Source organism: Eriocheir sinensis, chromosome 2, assembly GCF_024679095.1.
Source record: "Eriocheir sinensis breed Jianghai 21 chromosome 2, ASM2467909v1, whole genome shotgun sequence".
Taxonomy (NCBI): domain Eukaryota; kingdom Metazoa; phylum Arthropoda; class Malacostraca; order Decapoda; family Varunidae; genus Eriocheir; species Eriocheir sinensis.
Genome location: NC_066510.1, coordinates 4,484,810 through 4,490,809, shown reverse-complemented (window position 1 = coordinate 4,490,809; position 6,000 = coordinate 4,484,810). Strand labels below are relative to the sequence as shown.

The 6,000-nt window shown below is 43.3% G+C and overlaps 1 protein-coding gene across 1 annotated transcript in view; it reads left to right on the top strand.

Moving 5' to 3' along the window:
* The first annotated feature begins 595 nt into the window (after positions 1-595).
* The window catches only part of LOC126998735 (uncharacterized), a 50,431-nt gene continuing 45,026 nt past the window's right edge, over positions 596-6,000 (top strand). The window contains exon 1 of the mRNA XM_050860726.1: positions 596-705. The gene's annotated coding sequence lies outside the window, so the exon portion shown is untranslated. The remainder of the gene's footprint in view (positions 706-6,000) is intronic.

Here is a 6,000-nt window from a genome sequence, read left to right as displayed (position 1 = left end):
ACCCTTAATATGTTCTCTCTTGAGAAACGTCGCCTCCGAGGAAAACTGATCGAATGTTTTAAAATACTTAATGGTTTCACGAATGTAGACAGATCAACATTGTTTATGATCGATGACACTTTGCGCACGAGGAACAATGGCGTAAAACTCAGATGTAGACAAGTAAATTCAGACTGCACCAAATTTTTCTTCACCAACGTTGTAGTGCGAGAATGGAATAAGCTTCCACCGTCAGTGGTCCAGTGTAACACGATTGACTCCTTCAAAAATAAGCTCGACCGTCACTTCCTTCAACTTAATATCAACTAGAGTAGAAATGCAACGTTTTGGAGTCTTCTGATTAATGTAAAATCACTTAGGTTTAAGGACAGACCACCAAGTCTGGACCATGGGGTCTGTGGTCTGATTTTCTATGTAAATCTATGTAAATCTCTCTCTCTCTCTCTCGCTCTCTCTCTCTATCTATATATATATATATATATATATATATATATATATATATATATATATATATTATATATAAAGTGTAAAGAAGTACCTCAAAAGAAGAAGCAGAGCTGAAAAGACTCGCAACCAAGACCAAGACCAAGAGCCCATCAAAACACGTGTTGGTGCAGCTGATCCGCCTGATCGCCTACAACGTGTCCGCCTGGCGCCCCTACAGGCATCGAGGGCAGTGTTCCGTCAAATAGTTGTTCCGTGAAGGTGAGTCTTATTGCCTACTGAACACACCCGTGATGGTGTAGGCCACCAAAATATCATAATGCTCACTGGGGTGAGGACTGTACAGGTGCATAACACGCATATTTGTGTTGGCTGTTGGGGGGACGGGGGAGCCTTGTGTGCAGGGGAGGGAAGTGAATCAAGTGTAATTGTTAGTGTTGGTGTGTTGTGGTGACAAGTGAGTGTGTATTTGCTTTCTGAATGAGTCTGTTGTACCGCAATCTAAAATCTGTTCGGGGAGGCTGTTCCAGTCACGTATGGTGCAATGAAAGTATGAGTGCTTGTATGCGTCAGTGTTAGTGTGATATGTTTGGTATTTTTGGTTATCTGTGATGAGTACGTTGACTGTTTGCGCTGTGTAAGTATGTGGATCAATGTCGATGGTAGTGTTTGTGATCTTGTACATAAGTGTAAGTCTGTGTACTTGTCAGTGTAGGTGGAGAGGTTCCATGTTTATCTGTTGTTTCATCCGTGTTGTGATGCCAGGCGTTCGAGAGTAATTATAATGAACCTACCCGCCTTGGTGTTGATTTGTTCTAACCTATCAATGTTTCTGTGTGCAAGGATCCCACACCATGGAGCAGTATTCCAGTGTTGGTCTCACAAGTGTGTTATACACTGTATATTTTATGTCAGGTGTACAGTTATGTACACCTGTGGGTGGTGGCGCTGGTGACGGTCAGATGTGTCTGGGAGGGCTCCTCAATTTTCATTATAAAATCAATTCTTTTTCATCTTTGACATAATTTGAGCATGACGGATCGGCGGGAATTGAGGAGCAGTGTGAGGAGCGAGGGGGATGGCAGTGGAAATAAGCCAAGGAACGGTGGAAATAACCCGAGTGACGCCGTAAACAAACTGCGCCAAGAGCCCCGTCAGGATTGTCAGCCCCAGCAGAACGGTGAGGCTTGTGATTTCAAGTGTGGACACTGTGGAGAGGTGGTTGAAGATGATGATAAGGCCATCCAATGTGAGGTATGTGAACTTTGGTTCCACACAATTTGTAAAAATATACCTGATAAGGTTTATGAATACATGACTGGGGCCAGTGATCAGCTGTCATGGAACTGCAGTCACAGCAAGAGAGGGAGTGTTAAACTGCACTACCATCTGGTCAAACTGGAAAGCCTTAGCCTGGAGCAAGCTGCCAGGCATGATGAACTGATAGCTAAAGTGACAGAGATAGCAGATGTAGTAGATAATGACCATCAAAAGAGTGAGGAATTAGAGTCAAGGATGGGAAGTCTAGAGGCCAGGCTACTGACCCTGGAAACTAACAAGACTACAATAGATATGCCTGAGTTGTCTGAGAATCACAAAGAACTGAGCGGCATGAAGCAACAGATAGAAGTTACTTGTAGAGTAATGAGACAAGAATTATTCAAAATGAAACAAGAGGAAGCAAGGAGAAATAATCTAGTCATTCATAACATTAGGGACAGTGCAGAGAATGATATTGAGGCTAAGATGAGGGACATTAAATATTTCCTTGAAATAGTTAAGATTTGTGGTGCTAACATCCTGGAGGGTGACATCTTGGACTGTCACCGTCTGGGGAGAAGAGTTCCCGAATCCGAACTTAGAAAAGACAGGCCAGTTCTCATAAAGCTATTATCGGAAGAAAAGAAACGGCAGTTATCTTTGAGACTGGGTATGTGGAGGAAACATCAGGAGGAAAATCAAGGTCCAAGTGATGCTGCAACTGGAAAACCATTTATTAATGTTGCTCACGTTACGACACAGGAACAAAGGACAACAAGAAACTCTATCCTTCAAGAGGCAAAAAACCTGAATGCCCAACTACTATCAGCAGGTTCCCAGTCCAAATGGCTGGTTTGAGGACCCCCCTGGAATATGAAATTTATGAAAGTGACCAGAGAGGCAGAAACCTCAGCCTCACAGTAATATCCCATCAATCAGTACCGAGTACCTCAGATCATCCAACATCTAGTATTAAAAGATTTGATATTGAATATGCAAAATCAGGGCAAGCTAAGTGTAGGAAATGTTTTTGCTTATAAGTATGGGGGAATTGAGGCTTTATAAACAAGTTTATAATTCTCAACACAGGTGCTTTTATAAACACTACTATCACATTCTTTGTTTGTTTAAGTCATTCAAGAATGCCAGAATTGCATGTAATGTGATATCCAAGCTTGAAATTGTTGATGGTCTGGAGGATATGAATATAGAAGTGCAGCATATGATTGGTGAATATATAAATATATTTATGATCTTAAAGAATTGCCAACTAAAATAAAAAGAAATGAGCAGTGAAAATTAAGTAAAGTTAAGCCTCATGTACCTTCAATTTTTAATAATGCTGAGCAAGCACTTGTCCACATGGCCAAGCCATACATAACGGTGGTTTATACAAATGCAGACACATTGACCTCAAGCAAATCATCTGAACTGAAAGCAAAAATACCTGACATGAAGCCCCATATCATTGCCATAACTGAGACAAAGCCAAAGAATTTCAAGGAAAGGTTAGCCCAGGATTTACTATTGAAAATTTTATACAGGTAACTCGATTTACGCGAGTATTGTGTCCTGGAAGAGGTCGTGTAAATCAAAAACAATGTAAATCAAACAAGAGGTAGGTTTCTTTCGAAAAATAAATATTCACTCCATTCAGTGGAGAGAGAGAGAGAGAGAGAGAGAGAATATCCATATCACCGAGATATCCACTCGGTCTCAGCCTCACTCGTGTGAGGAAGTAATGAGGGACACCATGAGCGACTGGCTAGTATTGGTACCGGTACCGAGCAGTCTGGTACCGGTTCCGTACCGTATAGCTGGTACCATTAGTACGGGTACCTGCCCACCCCTATTGTTGAGTAGCGTGGCAACGTGGGTACTGTATTGTTGTTCAAGTGGCGCGCGGGAAGAACTGAGCTCAGCTGTGTGGCCGAGGGAACAACTGGCTAGTATTGGTACCGGTACCGAGCAGTCTGGTACTGGTACCGTACCGTATAGCTGGTACCGTTAGCACCGGTACCTGCCCACTCCTATTGTTGAGTAGCGTGGCAGCGTGGGTACTGTATTGTTGTTCAAGTGGCGCGCGGGAAGAACTGAGCTCAGCTGTGTGGCTGCGGCGCCGTGTGAGTCCAGTTGCGTGAGACATCTGGTGGCCACTCCATAAAATATCGCGTATAAGTGAAAAAACGTGTAAATTAAACATTTATTTGGATTTTGGACCCCGCGTTATTTAAAAAATGCGTAAACCAAACTCACGTAAATCGAGAGTTACCTGTACCATACTTTTGTAATCTTGCACCTTGCGAGGGCAGGGGTATAATTCTGTATATACATACATCACTCAACAAATCAGTATCGCACATTTTCCACATTACCATCTTTTAACGAAGCTGCTTTCCTTGAGATAAAACTACGAGGAGTTGACAAGTTATTACTTGGGTGCATATATAGAAGCCCTAATTCTTCAGACATTAATAACTCGGCCTTAACTAATTTGGTACAGACAGTTTGTCATGGCTCTTATTCACATATATGCCTGATGGGAGATTTTAATTTGCCACACATTGACTGGGACCTCCTGACATCTGTACCAGCGAACTCGTATGAATGTGAATTTATTCAACTTGTTCAAAATATGTTTCTAAACAAACATGTTAACCAACCAACCAAAGCAAGAGGAACTGATAATCCCTCACTCTTAAGGCGGCTTTACACCTGGCAATTCCTGGCCGGCAATACAGCCGTGACGATCTAGCACCTAGACCGGCTGGGTGCTCTCGGGAGCAAGTACCTTCACACGTGGGAGGAGCCGCCGGGAGCATCAAGACGTAAACTGCTAGTAAATGCAAGGGCATGAATTCATCCCAGACACCTCAAAAGGCTACTACCATATCTTAAAACCACAATGAGTTTGGTCCATTAGCCTAATATTGTAGAAATACTTTAAGTAAACGAATTTCATCATCAGTAGTATTGATTGATTGTTTATTGTTGCATTTAACAACAAAGGAGAAGGGAGGAACATGCCATCCCAACCCCCAGGCATTACTTAGTGTGATTATATAATACACAAAAATAATCGTTCCTTACCTCCTTCAATATCTCGCAGAGAGATAAACATTTCCCGCAATGTTGCTGCCACTCTCTCAAAAGTTGTTTTGCGCAGACTCTGCTTCTTGTACAGCTTATCTTGTGGGTCCCACAAGCGTTGATGCTGTCTCACTTCATCTAGCAATGCCACCTCGGCCTCCTGGCTCCAAATCTTGTTATCTGCATCTGTCATCTCTTGTTTTATTGGCGCCGACATGTTGTTTACCCAGCCACCAGTCGGCAATACAAGACAGACACACTCAGCTGCAGAGAACTTGCCGCGAGAAGAGCTCCCAGACACAGACCGAGGCCCAGATCCAAAGAGAAGGCTGCTTACTGACATCGCTATCGTTACCGAGCGTTTGCCCGGACAACATCGCTAAATTCAGATCCAAAGAGGAGACTTAACGATATCGCTCGGGCTTCGCTACTGCAGAAAGCCAACTGATTGGGTAAGCGCCACGATGATGTCATCAGACTCGACAGCCAATCACAGCAAGTCTTTGAAAATTTTTCAGCCAATCATACGGCTGCATTCCTCAGCTGTGGCGGCCAACGTTGCCAGATTGTCATACTCAGCCGCTTATATTTCCAACTTCCTACCCAGAAACGGTCTTCTGGGCTGCAATAACAAAACTCATTTATAGTCATCGTTAAAAGAGTTAGATCCTGATGTTTCTTGGCAATAGTTAGGCAACTTAGGGGTTAGAAACTGGTAAATACTATGCTCTGAGTACGATAACCCTCACCTTACACACGGCAGAAAAGTACTTTTACCCAGAAAATGGTTCAACCACTAAGGAAAATGCGGCGGCCGAGGTTCAGTGAGTCTGAGCTGCTGACAATAGTTGAGGAGGTGGAGAAGAGAGAGGCAGTCATCATGGAGAAACGTGAATATACAGGATATAACGGGAGAAGAAGCAGCTTGCTTGGCAGCAAGTCGTCCTCAGCCTCTTATGGTTGCCGATTTCCGACACAAAAACTCTCTCCTGGGCCCCGATAACTGGATTCATATATTGTTATTGTCATAATGATTGATTATTAGTGCTTTTGGGCAATAGTTAAGGGTCAGAAACCAGTAAATACGATGCTCTGAGTACGACAATCTGGCAATGGTGCTTAGAGATGCCAGATTTTCTTGTGACAGTGACACTTTCTTTACCGGGAGGGGGCCGGGGCACGGGCCGGGGTGGAGGTAAGCAGCAG